Source organism: Protopterus annectens, chromosome 1.part0 (genome assembly GCF_019279795.1).
Source record: "Protopterus annectens isolate FY-2018-M chromosome 1.part0, PAN1.0, whole genome shotgun sequence".
NCBI lineage: Eukaryota > Metazoa > Chordata > Ceratodontiformes > Protopteridae > Protopterus > Protopterus annectens.
In genome coordinates, this window is record NC_056725.1 from 1,607,592,669 (window position 1) to 1,607,613,997 (window position 21,329).

Here is a 21,329-nt window from a genome sequence, read left to right on the forward strand (position 1 = left end):
AGTGACATTGTACATAGCACAGAAATGGCAGAGATAAGATGGATAGTAAAGTTACAAGCTGATAGACTACCTGGCTTGAATAGGGTTGTCCCTTTAAAGCCTACATTGACAGCACACAAATTGCTTCATTAATTGCCTATTAAGTACTTCTATTGTAAGATCTTGATTGGCTGGATTGTTAATGCTTGTTACAGTCTCTTCTTTTTTAGGTCTTGTCTTTGTGTTAGTGTAGATATGATGAAGGGCTGATAGCCTGAAAGCATTTATCTGTTCTGTTTTCTTGTTTTTTTTGTTATTCTATTAAAGTGGTTTTAAACTGGCCTTGGCTGTGTTGACTGCACTGTTTTTTCTGCTTCTACTGTGGTTTTTGATTTGGGATCAGACTTTGGCTGCAGTTTGTATAGTTTTCCTGTTGGTTGTCTTTTATAATCTAGTCTAAGTAAAAAAAAAATAAAATAATTGGTGCAGCAGAATCCTATGTATGATTTTGTTGATGGCTTTAAGGGTACATGTACATCTTTGCTGACAAGGATGCTATACAGCCCAAATAACTTTAATTCCAGTTTCCTTACCAGTGCCATGAAATGTGGAAATCATTCTGGATCTATTGGGGTTTTCAATACCACCACTGTCAACCAAATATCATACCAGTTATGTGAGGACAGAGATTACGGTTCTTGAATCAACTTCACTGGTCACAAATTGGTCTGATGGTCACCAGAGCATGGTCTCTAAAGTCCCATGACTGAAACCAAACAGAATAAAGCAGAAAAGATGTACATAAATATGATTCAGTGAACAAATCATGAAATGCAGTCTGAAATATGCACTGTTGACCTGATTTTGGGTTTACAACTTACACACTCAAACAAGGACAACGCACTGGATCTTAATGAGCTGGGTCTTTCACCTTGCATCCCCGTCTTCTTTCCCATGAATCTTACTATGAACATCATTGTCTTCGGTGTTCCCTACCTATAGCAACTGCTTTTCAATAAATCATTACTTATACAGACACACCCATTCAGTTCTCGTGGAAGGCTGAACGAATTCTCCAGTTTCTTATATATTTCACCCAAATGAGTTAGTACCTAAATATATATATATATATATATATATATATATATATATATATATATATATATATATATATATGTGTGTGTGTGTGTGTGTGTGTGTGTGTGTGTGTGTGTGTGTGTGTGTATAGAAAAAGGGAGAACTTGTGATAAACATCTATTTAGACACACTTACCACAATGACTACAGTCTTTGCCTCCCAGTCACAAGGAACAAGGTTCAGTTCTGACCTCTAGCCAATTCCTTGGGCATTTGCATGTTCTCCATGTGTTTCTGTGGCATTATGCACAGCTCTGAAAAGCATGCTGAGTTCTTTCACCTAAATCTCACAAAAGAATGGAGTTGTGGGAAGCAGTACAGGTTCTAGATAGTGCCTATCAGGGAAAGAGTTGTATAGGCCAACTACTTTGGGTGTTAAATGTAGTGCGCAGTAACTGCTGGACAGAAGAACACAGTTCACAGATTACGTGCCATATCAGAGTTAGCCACTTGGTGGTATAAAAATCCGATCTAGGTGATTTGGTTATGTTGACTAATCTTGCTAAAATGGGGATAGGTATTTGCCAGTGATAAGTGGCTTGATGACCCACGCCACTCTGACTTATATCAGGGATCCAGTCTAATAGTAGGAGGGGCCTATGCTATCCTATTGACCAGAGTGTAACTGCCATAAAGGCTAATAGCTCTGAGGTAAACACGTTTCTGGCCAACCGATGTCTAGCTGTCCAGCTTGAGTTACATGGGATTGCTCTTCTGAATGAAAGGTGGACATAAAACTAATCAACCTGCCAAACATGAAATAAGGATTAGTATAGTCAATATAGGGTCACAGAGATGACACAGCTTGGAAGTGGATACAGTGGATGAAATGATGTAAGGAGGAGGCTGGTCATCCTCTGTATCCAGTACACAAGGCTGAAGGACAGTATAGGAATGCCACTTGGCTTGGGATGCAGAGTGTACTACTTATGAAAAAGGAAAGTCAGAAATGTTGTGAGGATGAAGCTTCAAAAGACAGTGAGGGATGTCATTAGAATTTGTAATACACTCATTACAATCATATTTCAGTATAAAGAAATGGCAGTATTCTAAAGCAGGACAACATGAATGTTGGACTTGAATGAGAATATCAGGACAGACAGAACAGGCTATGTGAACTGCCTAGATAGATACTGGTGGTGCAACAGGAATAAAGAAGGAGAGGCAATTGTTGACTTCTGTCAAGCAAATGTCTTAATGCTGCCCAACAAGTAGCTCAGTGATAGGGACAGTCACAAGATCACATGCAAGAGTGGCCAACATGCAATTCAGCTAGGTTTCTATTTACTAAGGAAAAAGGACTGAGGTAGAACCAGTGATTGCAAAGCCATCCTCAGTGGAACAGTTGACCCACAAAATAAACCACTGGTTGCCACAATCAGTTGCAAACAGTGGCCAAAGAAGGTTCTAATGTCAACGGAGGCTAGACTAAAGACCTAGAAATTGATTGGAGAGAAAGCAAAAGAGTTCAAGGAAATACTCAGGGGTCTAGCACCTCAGGAAGAAGAGGAAATAGGTGGAGATGAAGAAGAAGAAGAGCAAGAAGAAGAAGAAGAAGAAGAAAAATGCCAGTGCTACAAACCAGCATGTGTGAGGAGTATAGAATACATATGTGGCTTTTCCAGCTATGGAAATAAGGTACATAAGAAAAGCTGGTAGGGGAGAAGACTAGGAAGTTATCAAAAGAAAGATGGATTACAGGTAAAATTTGGTAGATAGAAAACTTGGACCAAGTTAAGAAGGTATACTGTTTGGCTAGCAAAGAGGCTGAGAGAGTAGTTGCAATAGCGAATACCAAGGCATCAAAAACACTATCCGGTTCTGGAAAATGAAAATGCAGATGGCACAAAGAAACTCTATCAGGTTGTAAGGCAAAGTCAAATAGATAAAGAACATGGTCATCATACACCTCTTCATAAGAGATACCAATAACAACCTGCTGAGCAGAGAGCTGGAAGAAGTACTTCCAGAGCTTATGAATGAAGAAACCCCACAGAAGCTGCACTGTCCTACACACCACTTGCTATGAGAGAGGGAGTCATAAACACACTACGGAACATTAAGTCAGGGAAAGCAGCAGGCTCAGATGAGGTCATGGCAGATATGATCAATATGTTGAGTGACTTAGAAATGATTCTTGAGGGCACTTACAGCAGTATGGAAAGAAAGGCATATCCAGGATGACTGTAGAAAAACATTCTATTGCCAGTGTAGAACAATGGTGAGATCCACAAGTGCAGATAGTATAGTGATATCAAACTCCAGGCTCAGTGCATAAATATGCAGGAGACGGTGACTGATATATGGACATGAACAGCAGTAAAAAGTAAGATGGCAGATGAGGAGTTTGGATTCAGGACAGGTTGCAACACAACCAACCTGATGTTTTCAGTGAGACAGGCAGTTGAAGAAGTTGGAGATGAAGAAAGTGTACAACTGGGCATTCCTTTACTTTGAGAAAGCATATGACAAGGTCCAAAGAAAGCCAATTTGGATAGTCCAGATATGATTTGAAGTCCCAGCAATTACGGTAGAAATTATGGTAGAATAAGTGCAGACTATGTACAAGGACTATGTACAAGGACCTAATGACATAACTGCAGTCAGCACTCATACTCACAGAGGGGTTTCCAGTGGTAGTGGGTGTGCATCTAGCATCAATTCTGAGCCCACTACTGTTCATACTGGTGATAGACTACATTATCAAGTACAGGTATCTGGGAAAAGTAATTGAGGAAAAGGGAAGTTTGAATTTGGAGGTCAAAGCTACAATCCCAGATGACTGGACAATAAGCATACTAGTGCCTGTGTACAAGAGCAAGGGGATCATTCATAACTGTGGGCAGTGTAGAGGTATCGAACTCCTTTCACACTTTATAAAAGTTCCATAGAGGGTTATTGTTAAACAAATATGCACAGTAGTAGAGAGTAAGATGGGAAGTAAGCAGTTTCAATTTAGATCAGGATGGAGCATAACCTACTTGATGTTTGCAGTCAGACAAATAGTTGAGAAGCTAGATATGAGGCAAGTTTCCAACTGGGCATTTCTAGACTTGGAGAAAGCATATGACAAGGTTCAAGAAAGCTGATTTGGGCAGTCCTGCAGTAGTTTGAAGTAGTCAGAAACATTGGCAGAACTGATGTAGACTATGATCAAAGACAAAATGACAATATGAACAGTGTTCTGCCTCACAGAGGAGTTCCCGGTGGGAGTGGCTGTGCATCAGGGCTCAGCTCTGAACCCTCCACTGTTTATACTGGTGATGAACTACATTAGCAGATAGCAGAGAGAGAGAGCAACAAAGTTGCTGCATGCAGTTGATATGGCATTACAGGCAGACTCTGAACAAAAAATGTCGGCAAAGGTTAGGGGAATGGAATGCAAAACTGAAGGTACACGGGATGAAAAGTACAGATAAGACAGGTGTAAGGGCAACAAATGGGGAAAATCTGAAGAAGATGAAAAATGAGAAAGAAGGAAAATGAATGGAACAAGTTAACAGCTTCAAGTACCTTGAAGGGGTGGGTGAGGAGAAGGAAGTTTAAATGAGATGGTCAAAGTTGGAATCAGATGGGGTACACCAACTAGCACATAGTATTTAGGGTAGTGCATGGAAGAGGACTGCCAAAGAAGCTGAAAAATAAGGTGTATAAAAAATAGTGGTTTGACCAGTACTACTATGTTGTACATAAACTTCATCTGTGAAGACAGAGCAGTTGAGGAAGGTCGAGATGAAAAAGCTGAAGTGCCTGAGATGGATGGCAGGATGCACAGTATGGGACAAACAAAGAAATGAAGATATCAGAGCAGAAACCCAAGTAGCTCTTATAGCAGAGAAAACCAAAGAAAAGAGAATATTCTGGTTTGGGTACAAGTGCAGGAAAGTAGAAGAAAATCTGCTGAAGATTTGAAACAGACAGGAAGAATGCAAGAGGAAACTAAGGCATCCATTAAAGAAACTGATGGATTGTCTGACAGAAGACATGCAACAATCAGGCATGACTATCAAAGAAGGCAGGAGAGTACCACTGAATCAAGAAAGATAGCAACAGCTGGCATGTCAACCTGACCCTGTGGTTAAAAAAAAAAAAAAATATATATATATATATATATATATATATATATATATATATATATATATATATATATATATATAGCTATAGCTATAGCTATATCTATAGATATAGATGTAGACACATACATACATAATCTAAAAATGCAGCATATTCTGTCTTTTCTCCAACTCAATCCACCATTATGAAATGCTGGCAACCTTCCAGTGACAACATTTTGGGGTCATTCAACTGGCCAGTAGCAAACAGGTTTCTCATTTTTTCTTTTCTTTTTTTGGGGTGCGGGTAGAAAGTATTGTTGCATTTGCTGGCTTTATACATATAGATACATGGATAGATAGGTAAATACATAGAAAGACAGATATGAATCATTTTCCTTATTTATGTATTCTTTTAAATATAATATTACATAAATAAATGTAGCTGTCATTTTTCTTTCTTTTTAATTTTTTTTATACCCAACTGAAATGCAGTCATCATCTCTCGTACAACTTTCCACTGCAGAATCAGCATTAATTCCAGTGCTAGAAAATCACATGTAGCTGGGAGTGAGCTGTAAGGACTACTTTTGCAAATAGAGACTGTGTGAATTAAACATAAGATTATATTCTTTGTTCTGAGTCACTATTATGCAACTATGTTTTTGTTGATGTCATTTATAAGTTATTAGTTCATATGTAGGTGCTAGGCTAGCTGCTCTCACTGGCCATTGTAAGCCGACCCAGTTCCCCTTTTCGTGCTTGAGTTAACTTATCCCATTTGGTGTTAGGTTTGCTTAACCTATCCAGTGGTCAGTAATTATATATTACCTCTAGTGAGAATAAATAGGATCATGCCATAGAAAATTTGAAAGGATCCATGCACTGGATAAAACATTTGGAAGTTGCCTCTGTCCATTAGTAATACAAAGGGCAGTTCTCGGGTAAATTTTCTGTTTTCTATCCATAGATCCACGTTGATCTTGAATACGGACAGGAATGAGTTTTGTTTTATATGGGTGTGGAGTCTGTTCCAGAGAAGTGGAATCCTTTGCAAGATGAAACTGTCCCTCCAAACCATAATATTGATGTTGCAGAAGAGGTTTAAATCTCTAGAACAAGTATTCCAGATGCCATTTGACTTCTTGATATCCAGTAAATCCTCAGGTGCTGGGTCAGAGGATTTTTTTTTGTCAAGTTAGCTGTGTCAGTATCTCTGTATACAGAACCGAATAACTGACAAAAGAAACATTTCAGCTTTGGTGAGAATGTAACATTAGACAATAGCCTTGGTTATCTTAATTTAAGCATTTGTTCCCACTCTACTGATTTCATCAAAATGGTAAAGAAACAATCTGCAATTACAATGAAAATATCATCTAATACTATCAAGCATTTTGTTGGTGTGCATAAACCAAAAAGAAGTCATTTAGTTTGGCCATGATCAAAGTGTAGTCTGAATATTAAAAGAGCAAGGTCATAAAAGTGTTATAATTCAACTCGTACCTTCAAGGTTATAAATATTTTATCTGTTCTGAACTACACCCTGTTATGTCGGGATGCCTGGACAACTGTCAGAATGTTCTGTGACATATCACCTAAAGCAACTGTAAGCAGGTTGCTGAAATTCTTCATCACGTCAGTTTTCAAGAATTGCATTCAATCTCAGCTAATAAAGCTTCCCAAAGCATAATAAGATATCCAAAGAACTTGAGCTGCACCAGTATGGTGGCTTATTAACTACTTCACTAAAACATTTTTTACTTACAGTTTTACTGCTAAGCTGAGTTTTTGTATTTAATTAATGTCTGGTATTCTTTTTTCATATTTTATTGAAAAAGTATATTTGATGCTCCCAGCCAGATGTAATACTGTCCATGCTTAGGATTAGAACACCATATATATATATATATATATATATATATATATATATATATATATATATATATTTATATATATATATATATATATATATATATATATATATATATATATCTATATATATCTATATATATATATATACTTTGAGATTCAGAGACCTGCATAACACAATTGCAGTTTGCCTACTGCAGGACAGTGCATGGCACAATGTGGCCTGAGACTGATTATCAGTTAATTAAGTGGAAATTCATAGCAAAGTTTACACTGATTAGAAAGTCTGCTCACCCAAGGCACAGAGCATGCGGTGACTGGAGAAATCTAGTGGTCTCAGGTGTGTTACAAGGAAAATAAATGAGGACAGAGAATCCACTCACCACAGTGCATGTGCTTATTCATGACAATATGTGGAAACGAGCAGTGCACCTCGAACTGTCTTTTGTCCATAAAAAGGTGGATCTTCTAGCCCTTATAGAAAGTGGCCAGAATTAGGTTGTGGTATGGTATTAATTCAAGAATTGAAAAATGGGCAGGATCATTGGCTAGGTTACAAATGGTCCACTGGATTTACAGCTTAGTAGGGACCTATGACAAAAGTCTACTTTTTTTTTTTTTATGAAGGGAAGCCAAGAAATGAAGTAATGCAAGGTAAACATCTGGCAAAATGGTGAGCTTCAGAAGCAGGGACAAATGCATAAATATATAACAGAGACAAAGACTGACAAGGCAGGTGATGACATACTGTGGGCTGAGGAGATGGAGAGAAAGTAGATTTAGAGATGCAAAAACAAAGGATGTACCCTGGCAATGGGGAGGACTGGACAACAAACAGGGAGGGTACTGACACAAAAAGGAAAGAAACAGCAGGATGGGTGTTGGGGGTTTGGCTTTCTGTATTACAGTGCCTGTGGTAATACTTAGAAAAAAGAGTAGACAACAGATTTACCAGCCTCTTCAGTGGGCCTCACCTCAGATAGTGATGGCCGGGGAAGGCAGCGATGTGACATTGTTACCTGTAAAAGGACTCTTTCTCTAGGAAGGTAATATGAGCTCACAGTTGCCAGTCTATCAGATCTCCCACCACCTGCATGTCACTGGAAAGGTGATATCATGTCTGGCCCCCTGCTGTATCCACCAGGGTGGCTGGCTGGGGTATGAGTAGTGGAAGTGCAGGGGATTCTTGATTCTGCTGGGGAAATACAGACCATGGCTTCACCATATGTAACCAGTAATAGAGAGAAATGAATACCAAACAGAAAATAATAAAGGAACGATATGGAAAAAGGAAGGGTGGCAAGAAAAAGTGAGAGAGAGAGAGAGAGAGAGAGAGAGAGACAGAGAGATGGAGAGATAAATGCATGCATAAGACACACATGCATAATATAAAGCAGAATCAAATGGCTACATACTGCTACAGCTGAAAAGCTATGTAGAGGTGAAGTACCAACATCTGCCTGCATTTATTTTATAACTGCCCAAATGCTAAGATTTTGTCTCTGAAGGGTTGGGGGGGGGCAGAGGTAGCATTCCTGATGTGGTGTGTGTTTGTGTGTGTGTGTGTGTGTGTGTGTGTGTGTGTGTGTGTGTGTGTGTGTGTGTGTGTGTGTGTGTGTGTGTGTGTGTTTGTGTGTGTCAGATGTGCTGTGGAACTGTTAATGGCATGCCTACAGACAACAGTTATATCATGGTGATGTGTACATCTCATCTAAGCCTAGCATGTATGTAATAAAAACTCTGTAAATGTCAAACATACTGATAAACTGTATAACCCTATGCTAATAAGTACGCCTTAAGATATGCAATATTTCCTTTACAGGACCACACTCATGCATGCTGCTGACATGATAGCAAAAGAATTTAGACACTGTGAATGGGATTATAATTACCAAATAAAAAGAAATAGTATGCACCGTTGTGTCTAGAAAGTCTTTCCATTCATCTGATGCCCTACATTATTCCATCCTGAGCTAGAAGAAAAAAGGTGACCACTGTGTTATTTGACTACAGGAGGCACTGCAGAGAAGACATACACATTTAATTCACCTTGGGTTCCCTTACTTTGCCCTTTTCTTCCTTCCAAATCAGAAGGTCATGAAGGCATTCCTTCAGATCACTGTAGTGGTGACTACACTGCTCATCAGAGCTTGATATGCCAGTAGAATCAGACACCACCAAAGATGGAAAGACTGTGCCAGGCATCCATTTTATACTGGAGGCCCTCATAAGCATTCCTTGCTGAACTATCAGGTCCCCTGCCATACTCAGTGTCCATGGAAGCCATGGTAATTTTCCAGTTTGTATAACTTTGCAGGCCTCTGTCATGTCCCAAAACTTTTTTCATCATGTGCCATGTACCATAGCATATCTTGTTAGCATAACCTGTCATCTTGTTACTACTTTGTAGCACACAAAATGTTGGTGTGGCAGGGTGGCTTTAAAGTGTGAAACATTTCATGAAATGTAAACAGAAAGTAAGCATTGCCTGACTATGAGAACAGTTTAGCTCTTTAACACATCTGCTATAAATGAATGAAATACAGCTTCTCCCAAGTGCTTATAAGGCTCATTGACCTGTTCACGCATGCCCAACATGCTTTGCAGGTATTCATGCTAGTGTATAAGATATATAGAAAGAGAGAGAGAGAGAGTCTCTTACTGCAACTTGGCCAGTAGATAAAATGCATAGGAACGGCTATTTATTAATGATCATTAGGCGTTTTCAAATTTCATAACCACTTGTGCAAAGGCTAGAATTTGGATGATATAATTGCCAGCAACAGCCACAAGCCACATTGTGTTAAGGAAGATTACAATCAGTCAGTCTTACAGGCTTGTATAACTGACCCAAATCTTGTTTTACTAAAGACTTAATTTGTTTATGAGGTAAGTGTGAATTTCAAAAGTTGTACTTTCTTGCTACCTTCCCATTAAATGTTTAAAACTGCACAGCTAAAGGTCCTACTGAACTGTTTGCCAGTATTGTAAATTAAAGGTGTCTTCATGCAGAATACTGTGAGGTGCTTCAACTTACAAGGGTTACCTTGTCACAGAAAGGTAACAGTCCATGTGCACTACTAAAATACGGTTCCACTGCATGTATTTTGCTAATATTTTAACAGTAATGCAATTATATATGTGTCAGTAGTTTGATGCAATGTAGAAATCAGTCACCCCTCATTACAAATAGTTAATGAACAGGCTAATCTCATTCCTACACTTCATATCATTATCATATACATGCTATACTGCTACTATCAAAATAATTGCTTGGAGAGGTATAGGGACAGAAAGCAAAAGCACTTTCATGTATGTAGTAATGCTGGATACACCATTATGATGGAGCATAGAAGGACAGAAAATGAAGGGGAGATGGTATATGGCTTATGTATATGTACCTTAGCTGTTTAATGCCATCTGTCTATATATTATATTATATTAAAATATAATGTATATGTATATATATATATGTATATCAATCATATTATGACTGTTATATATATTCCACCAGCAGAAAGGATAATGGCAGTACATTTTGCATCAAGACACTGGTGGACTACAGATATGTATATCTGTCTACCTGCTTGACATTCTATGCAGAAGAAATGTGTAACTTCCTCCTGCTTGAGGAGTTATCTGCAATATCTCTGAAATAAATATGCTATTAAACAAGCTGTGTCCAAATCTGCAATGTTGCACCTGTCTGAATGCATGTGTCTTTGTGTGTGTGTGTGTGTGTGTGTGTGTGTGTGTGTGTGTGTGTGTGTGTGTGTGTGTGTGTGTGTGCGCGTGCGCGCATGTGTGTGTGTGGGGGGGTTGGAGGGTGTTGTATCGCTGTGCAAGAGGTAGTCAGAAACTGTCCATGGGTATGCAGATGTCTGTACCATTGCCTAAAGGCATGACTATTACTGTCAAAGCCTGAGTTGCTCACCTGGCACAAAAGGTGAGAGCAACACATGGCAGACTGTTGATCAAACCACTATTATTAGAGACAGAAGAGTTTCTTGCCTCTCTGCATTGGGAGTGTCTAAGTTATCAAGAGGACACAGTAGAATCCTTAATACTAGAGGTGAACTTGACAGCCCTCTAAGAATCTGTGCTGGATATGCCCTAAGTGTCAATATCTTTACATGATCAGATAGCTATTCACTGGGTACCTGTGCTGTGAATTGTGTATCAAATGCAGCATCACCTTTCTCTATCGAAACATCAGGGCTTCATAGTAGAAGACCACCAGTCACCAATACAAGATAAGGTTGCTACTGTTAAGTCTTATCACTATAGATAGTAGTATTCATTCATTCAATTCATTCATTCACTGAGATTTAGGTTATGGTAATGAGTCTTACTTGTAGTGTTTATTTCCCTTTGTTGACTTCTTAGATGACATTTTGTCAGTCTACTTTGCTGAGGATATATCACTGCCTGATGTTGGCGACAACTCAGATTCTGACACTGATGGATGCAATGTTGGAATAGCCTCAGGTCATGGTGTTGGTTTTATGTATAGGCATTACAAAGGCAAGATCCCCACTCCGGTCAGTGTACCCATGTACCTGAGGAATTCACCCCAAACACACAAGATAAAACATTATGAAAGGAAGTCACAGGGAGGTCTAACCAGGAATGGATATCTTTCCTTGAAATGTGGTACTCTTGATTGTAACAAGCCCTCCTGTTGCCAGAAAGACTGAGGTGAGTGTCATGTCAGTGGCCATCAATGCCATGAGTTCCAGCCCCCTCACCTGGCTAGCTATTTTGAAGTGTATGACCGAGAAAACATGCAGCTCCATCATACAGGGACAGGCTAAGAACACCTCATGCCTTGCTGATATGGTAGGTGTTTTTCACTGATTGTGAGTGATGACCTACGGGAGTTCAGTTCGCATATGTGTGACATCATGAGCACATTCTGTAGACAGCTTGCTTGACCATGTCTCCCTGTGTACACAGACTGCATGCCAGACATACTCTATTTCTAGTGGTGAGTCCTACTATATAAGAGGCAGACAATGGTCAGGCATATATAATGCCACACTTCCATCCAGTGTGTAGGAAAGTAGGGTAATACATCGGCATCTACTATGGTGTGGAGCTTATGACAAATGTGATAGTTGGTATGGACCAATGCTCATGTGATGCAGTACTCCTCTGACTAGACAATGGCTGGTGAATGCATGTGACCATCAAAGGAAAAGGCAGCACTGTGGACATGGGCATACATGGTCTGCTAACAGAATTCCTGTGAACTGCTGGGACTTGTAAATAAGATCTCACCATAGTGCTGTAACACCTGCTGAGACTTTGTCCTAGCATACATAAGGACACGCACGCACACACACACACACACACACACACACACACACACACACACACACACACACACACACACACACACACACACACACACACACTCATGCATCCACAAGGCCCAGTTCCATATGTACAGAAAACAAAAGTGATAGTACTCCTTCCCTTCCCAATGCACCCTAGTCTCCTCACCTGACACCCACAGTAATACGTTTGTTTCAAGCATGCTTATACAGACATCTTCATGTAGATAACACTTGACACTGCGGCCTTGTTATCTGTAAAAATTGTAATAAGTGTGCCTTGCCCCATGTACTCTGCTACTTGGTAGCCTATGTCTGATACTAGCTGTGACCACTTTGTGCATGGAAGAGCACATGCTGGGTGATGTTTGCATGCATCACTTTTAATTTAAAGTATACTGCTTTATTTTGGTCCATAGTTATGAGCCAGCTATTGCCTCTTAGTCAGTCCCATTGGAATATTGTTCCAGCCTTCATCTGGCATAGTTTTCCCTACAACTGGCTGATCAACTGACTTCTCCTTCACTGCCTGATGTAGAAAAGTTCCTCATGGATGTCTGTCCCCATCTGTAATTAATTCCATAACATTATGTAATGTGTTATAGCACAGACTATAAATATCTGTTAGATTAGGTACTTCCATTTTAAAGTAGTTATTAGACATCAGACAGGCTAAATAGTAAAATAGGCCTAGAAATTGTGTTTCATTTATGCATAAAAGACAGTTAACCAGAAAGAAAGAATAACCTTGCTGGTCAAGCATGAGGGACAGTTTATTAGAAAGGAAAGATAAGCATAAAATGTGCAGAAAATACATACAGAATGTTCTTTTCTCAAGGGAAAGATACAATCTTGCCAGCTACAGAATGGTCCTTAATGGAATGTTAAATAAAGCACATATGAGACAACCAAGGTTAGGGGCAGTGAATGCAGTTTACAAAGGGAAATCACTGGACTGAAGCAATATAATATGTTGTGTTCAGGATAGCAGTTCAGTTAAGGTTAGTTAGTTCATTGACCTGACATTACAGAAAAAATTACAAACACTCAAGCCTGAGTACTGAAGTCAGTTCAAATAAAGAAGAATCAGAAGATATGTGCAGTAACTTTGGATATATTTAGCAGCACTGTTATTATCAGCGCTGTTAATGAAGACAGTATTCAAATACTGTGAACATCTAATAAAGCCGTATTGAATAAACTACAGTGTTTGGAGAATTCATTCTGAAAAGTACACAAGACTTGACCCATAAAGGAGAGACTGGCACCTGTTCAGCACAAGTTTGGGTAATTAACAGATAAAGACTTTAGTTTCAGTCTCATTCCAGTTTTTTTCCAGTTAATTCCAGTACAGTGCATTCTTATCAATTCTTACAATAACAAGCCACTATGAATGGGGTAAACAGTTAAAGTAACTCCTAAAACCTCATAGAACCTTGCATCAGCTGTTAGACAACATGTGTTCTACAAAAATCTACAGAATAAGTGTTTCATTCAACTACATGTGTTCTACAGACTACAGAATAGCAGTGTTTTCATTACAGTGCAGCATTCTATGTTTTGTTCAACTGCATGTCTTCTACAAAGTGAATAGTCCAAGCAACCTTATCAGAAAAACTTCAACATAAACAGCTGCAGTAAGTAACCCTTTCAAGTACAGTTTTAGTACAGAAGCCACTTAACTTCAAGGTTTTATTAATAGTTTATAGTGACAGCAAATGTTTCATAATAGACTTTTCAGCAGCATACTAGTGTTTTTCCATAAATAAAGATTGTGAACTCTATACAGAATAAGTCAGAAATGACGGCACTATAGTTACAGAAAAGACTTTTCAGTAAGACAGCAGTATTTCATGCAGAAAATGGACACAGCAGACGATCTCTGCATATAATCAATGCAGCTGTTAACCAAAGTGCACAGCACCAGTGTTTACTTTAGAAAAAGCCTCAAACAACTTCAGCAGGATAGTATTAAATCAATGCAATGTTCCTTCAGAACATAAAAGACATTATCCAGTTAGCAGATATCATCACAAACTTTCAAGTTCCCAGTGTGATGTCACACAGCCAAAGAGAAAGAAAAAGGTTAATAAACTATAGATGACGGAACACATTCTTCCAGAACCATAAAGTTATGTATGATTTTATATACGCTTTTTAAATTAACAGCTCAAAAAAGTTTAAATTCATCAGTAAAAGTCATTTCCATACCTGTTGTATAAACATGTCAAGTAATACTGCTACAGTAAAAATATCAGTAAATATTTGGTTTAATTTTAAAAATTGGGTAAAGTCGTCTAAAAATATTCTCTTAAAGTTATATTAGTTCAAGAATGTTAAATATGTTTAAATGCAAAAGGGTTAAATCAAAGAAGTAGGCTATCAGTACGGTTTCAGACACAAGTTCAGCATATACAATTCAACATACACAGTTAAGTTGTAGTAATACAAATGTTCAGAATGTGATAAATTCTTGTTTACATGTAATTCAAAATACAAAGGTATGTTGCAGTATTAAACATACACATGTCAACACAGTCAATGTATATAACATGCAATGTCTCAAGTTCACATTACTTCACCTAGTTTCTTATTTTCAGAATCAAGTGCAAATATTGCATTGAGTGGGGATAAGATCAACCAGAGTGCAGATTTCGATAAAGTAAATTCCAGTATAACTAAAAAAAACAGACTTCAGTGCAAGGTAAAAGTACTACTGTTTCAGAGCAAAATAAAGAAAAAATGCATTCCATAGCTATCTATAAAGGGTGCAGCAGTCTGGCACCAACTCCGACTTTTCAGCTGCATATGAGTGTTTTTCCATAAATAAAGATTGTGAACTCTATACAGAATAAGTCAGAAATGATGGCACTACAGTTACAGAAAAGACTTTTCAGTAAGACAGCACTACTTCATGCAGAAAATGGACACAGCAGACGATCTCTGCATATAATCAATGCAGCTGTTAAACAAAGTGCTCCGCACCAGTGTTTACTTCAGAAAAAGCCTCAAACAACTTCAGCAGACCAGTATTAAATCAACGCACTGTTCCTTCAGAACATAAGACATTATCCAGTTAGCAGCTATCGTCACAAACTTTCAAGTTTCCAGTGTGATGTCACACAGCCAAAGAGCAGGAAAAAGGTTAATAAGCTATAGACGATGGCATACATTCTTCCAGAACCATAAAGTTATGTAAGACTTTATATACGCTTTTTAGTTAACAGCTCAAAAAAGTTTAAATTCATCAGTAAAAGTAATTTGCATACCTGTTGTATAAACATGTCAAGTAATACTGCTACAGTAAAAATATCAGTAAATATTTGGTTTATTTTAAAAACTGGGTAAAGCAGTCTAAAAATGTTCTCTTGAAGTTAAAGGTTATTTTCAGAATCAAGTGCAAATATTGCATTGAGTGGGGATAAGATCAACCAGAGTGCAGATTTTGATAAAGTAAATTCCAGTATAACTAAAAAAAGCAGACTTCAGTGCAAGGTAAAAGTGCTACTGTTTCAGAGCAAAATAAAGAAAACATGCATTCCATAGCTATCTATAAAGGGTGCAGCAGTCTGGCACCCAACTCAGGGCATTAATCTGTCATTGTTTAAGGTTAAAAGAAATTACAATATTTCATTGTTTACAGCCAAATCAACTTCATTTATATATAAATCTTTATTAAAGGATACAAATGCAGTTTTGTCAGGATTTAAAGGATCAAGGATTATAGCAGTTAATAGTTCAAAGTGTAACAGCTCTGTAATAGGTATGAACATGTCATTAGAGTTATATGCTGTTTTAGTCTTCAGTGATAAGATGTATGGAAATGTACAGATTTTAAATACTTGGTTATGACAGGAACATGCAGATTTATGGGTTAAAGATAATATAAATTCCAGTTCAACTGACACAGCTGAAGTGCTCAGAAAGATATACTGGGTGTGGCCAGTTAGAAAAAACATGTAACCGTATACCTCGTTGTCTTGTAAGGTATATTAGAAATAACAGTCCAATTAGTTTGCAGAATAAAGGGTTTACAGTTGCAGATTTGGAAAATGAATTTTTTTGTGTTATTCTTTTGTTTAGCAGTCATTAGTTAAGAGCTTTGTATTAAAGTGTTCCAATGCATAAATAATAAACAGTGATAGAGACAGAGACAAAATAATGTTTGCTAGTTTACAGAATATAAAATTTAAAGTCAATGCCACATTGTCATGGTGACAATACAGTTAATAGTTCAGATCCTATGTATAAAAGAGTACATTATGTAATCAGTTTGGAACTGTATATGTTTCATACAGAGATGGCAGTTTGCCAAGCAATCAGATCAGATTACAGCCAGCTTAGCAAGCTAAATTAAAGACAGTACTGTATGCCATAAGGCATAATGCAGTATGGCAAAAATCAACTTATCCTAGAAAATTATAGACAATAGTGATAAATTCTTGCAACATTCAGTACTACTAAAAAGTTAAATATCGTCAACTAAAGAAACGTTTATGATGAGACAGTGGGTGGAGTTTCACTCACAGAACAGTATGTTAAAATCTAAATGTCATGAGAGAAAATGTAAAGAGTTCAACAGTTAAAACTGATTTTATATAGGTATAGAAATGTGCAGTGTAACATTACTATTTTAGTTTCATTTGAGGTTATCAGTTTGCTTCACAGAACAATATGTTAAAGTCTAAGGGTCATGAGAAAAATGTAAAAAGTTCAACAGTTAAAATTAATTTTATATAGGTGCAGAAATGCACAGTGTTACATTACTACTTTAGTTTCATTTGAGGTTATCAATTTGTTTATAGTCTTGCAAGAGATTATTAGAAGCAAATGTTTATTTCAGGCAGAAAAATGTAAATAAAGTCAGCACAGTAAGCAATGCTATCAATTTATAATTGTTAAAGCTGAAAATGTTTATTTCATGCAGAAAAATGTAAATAAGGTCAGGGCAATAAGCAATGTTATCGGTTTATCAGTTTATAATTGTTAAATGTGCAAATTTTATTTTAAGGGCCTGCTACTAAATACAATTAAGAACTTTAGTCACCCAGCTTTGCACAAGAAATAAAAAGAAGAGGTTTAAAAGGCCTAACTATAAAAAGGGCACTTTGACATTAAAGCAGGCCTTCCTTTACCTCATCAGTGAATGGGACAATGCAGAGCAAAAAGAGCTGTGGTGCAGACATTGACTGTCTATGTGTTTCAGTTATTTCTTCAAAGTTTGTTTAAAGTTAAAATGTATGAGTTAAAGCATGTATGTTTTCAGACAGTTATATAACAGTACTAGTTTCAGTTTATGTTTTTATCTATGCGCAGACAATACTGACAGAAAAACAGATTGCAGTTCATTTTTTTATCTGTGTTCATGTAACAGTCAAAATGTTCTCATGTTTCAGAAAATTTGTCAACACTACTAGTTTTCAGTCTATCTATGTTCAGACGAAACTGACAGAAAAAGGTACTAACAGTTTAGTTTTCAGAATATAACATGTAGCAGTTTCAGTTATGCTTTTATCTATGTTCATTTAGCACTGGCTATTCCTTTAGTATTAGTTTAGTTTGTTTCCAGAATATACACAACTATTTTAAATGTTCAGTACACACTAATGTAACAGATAATGACTTTAGTTTCACTCTCATTTCAATTGTTTCCAGTTAATTCCAGTACAGTACAGTACAATCTTATCAATTCTTACAATATCTTTTGACATGTGCTAGGGTCATACTGTAGTACACCACTATGTACAGACAGGCAGCAAAAGTGGGCCTTAAGCAGTCTAAACACATTTAAGCTTGATGCTGCCTTGTGACAGTGCTAACTGTATCCATTACCTGCTATGGTCTGGGAATTTCTGATAGGTCTCATTAACTATGGCTCCAGGATATATCCGACATTGACAATATGATGCTCCTGGATAAATCACCCCACACAAACTGCTGATATGAGTCATACTTGTGCTCTGTGTGAGAGTGGTGGATGCTGCTTGGGTGGCCTGCAGACATATTGTGTATTGTACTCTGTGTTACACAGACCACACAGAGAGAATTTCTTGCCTGCTCATCAAGTGAGACTTTTATTAAAATGTGGGTACATTTTAAGGCCTGTAGTACCTCTGAGAAATGAGTTATGTCATAAAATGCCTGCAAGCAATTGGCTACCTCCAGTGTGGTACATGGAAACTACCCATGCTGCCCCATATTGTATAACATGACATCAAGGAACTGGTGTACTGTCCTTCAGACAGTTACCTGGGATACCCAACCTATGGCTCTCATTGTTGCAGAATGGTCCCAATAGATAGCTAACATTCTTAAAACCACACCAAGGCTTTACGAATGACAACAACACATCTCATCCAGTTCTTGCATGGTGACTCTATCCACATGGTTCTGAATTTCAGTGGCATGAGTGCTATGAAATGTTAGATATGGGCATATGACACAGCACTATTGAGGGTGACAATGCACAACACAGTGGCAGCCAGTGATGAGTATGGTCTGGTGCATATACAGGCCTGTTAGTGCTGCAGCTACCCTACTCATCTTTCCATGAACCACTTCCTGTAACTCCATGATCCAAATGCAGTCATTTCCCTGAAGCTAGTATCTCCAGCATGAGTATTCATAAACATCTCTGAATCACTCACACATGTTGTTTACCATCATTTTATGTGTAAACTCCTTCATTTTAATAATGTTACTCATTATCATATCATTATAGTGCCATTAACATACTGTTTGGGTTGCAGAATTTCTCAGGCTTCACTGCTCACACTCTCTATGATGTCCCTGAATCGCCCATAGTCTATATGTTGCCACTTGCTATGCAAAATCACTCACTGCAACACAGAAAAAAATATTTATGAATCCCTTGAAGAAGAGAACCTCTTGGTCCTTATATTTAATGCATGTCCCTCACAGTTGAAGGTCTGCTTTGCACAAAGTGTACCATTTAGGCATAGCTAGTGTATAAACAACACATGACAAATAAAACTGTGAAGGAGAGAGAGAGAGAGAGAAAAGAAACATATTAAACAAACTAGTTAAAACTATGTACAACAGAACAATTTGCTTCCAAAAGCTTGGTTATAACAGCTTTCTATGGACTGGGGAATGTATAAAAGTTAAAGAGCAGAATGCAATAATGCAATGCTATAATGTACTTATGGAGCAGGACAGTAGAATTATTTTAATTTATTTTAATGTATTTATATATTTGATTATTTTTGTTTACTTATTTGCTTGTTCATTCATATATTTATATTTTAACTGGGAGTAAAATAAATACTTTTTATTTTTTTATGATTCCTCCTATCTGTGATGTAATTACTTCTGTGTACACTGAAGACTTTGAGGAAGGTTTAAAATGGAGCAAGTCTATTAGTACAGCAGTAACCACTGTATGTCAAGTAACATATGGGATCACATTGTGTCATCAATGGAAGATTGCAGGAAGTGCATGCTTGCACAGACAGAGGGCTTGTTGAGGTTGTATATTGCATGATGTTTACAAAAAAATAGTTCCAAAAATCACATCACCCTGCAGGTTTCATAGACCTCCTTACACACTACTAATTTCAGTCAACTTAATAACATTTTTACTTAATCATTGTTAGTGTTAACTATTTCTTTTTCCAGTTACCACCTTTATTTTATAAAAGAAGCATAAAACTTAGTCATGTTTTAAATAGAATATTATGCTGTCTTGGTCACTACTGAAAAGCTATTGTTGCTAGAGGCATTTATTAACTGGATACCAAAAACTGTAAATTACTAAAGTATAGACTAAATGTTTTACGTAGCATGGTATTTAGTAAAGATTGGGGAAGACTAGATGAAATGTTAGAATAGCTGAAGATGCAGAGACAGAAGGTAAGTGTTCAGTGACACAAATATCGGAAGAGTATATATTTCACTAAAATAAAGGCTTGCTTTATAAATAAAGATAGTATATCAGATGAACGGATTGATAATCTGCACAAAGGAATTTTGATGCTAAACTCAGAGGAAGGAAAAAATGCAGAGTGGAGTTCATAGATGATTTCATATGAGTATTGGCTAAAACGAATGTTTACAGCTTAGAGTAGAAGAGCAGTCATTCTTGGTCCAGAGGTCTCCATAATAGAGGCTGGAAAATAGGAAGGATATGGAGGAAAGAACTGGAACTGTATAGGTACTCTGTACAATATGTGACAAGTATTCTCAGAAGAGATGAGAGACACTGAACATAAATCAAATGCTTATATACATAACAAACAAAAGATGTATTGCAATGTATTTTGCATCATGTGTTGGAATAGTCACTGACCTATGGGGTTTTGTTATTTTTACCTGTATCAGTGTCTGTTTTATTATGCTATATGATAATGTTTACTTATGCTCAGTGTTAATTGGTGCAAGTGACAGATATTTATTTCATGATTTCTTATAGCAGTTTTATTTTTTAATCAGGTCATGGAAGAAAACAATATCCTGTAGTTTAGTGCATGTGTCTGCTTAAAATAAAATAAATCAACAGCCAATGTCAGGATAATAAGAAAAAGAGCTGGAGGGGAGACATAAATCAGTACATAGTGTGGAGAATCTGTGGCCATTTCAGAGGTTCTGTCTGTGCAGAGAGTATACACATGTATAATCAAGGCAATGGAAGTTGGCTATGAAAACGATGGTGTTACTTCTTTGTAGAAGAATTTGGGAATGTTTGATTGAATCTGTTATGAACATGCCTAGCAGTTTTGCAATGACAATTTCAGGACCACACTGCAGAATAAATCTGAAGACAACTATTTTCACATAGAGAATGCTATATAATCAGAATTTGCTTTCTGAAGAGCAGTAGACTTAAAAATACAAATGAATTGAAGAATGAATATAGCATAAAGAAAATCTTATGATCAAAGATGAAATAAGGAAATTATCTAGATAGAATGCAATGCCACAGGTTATGACACTTA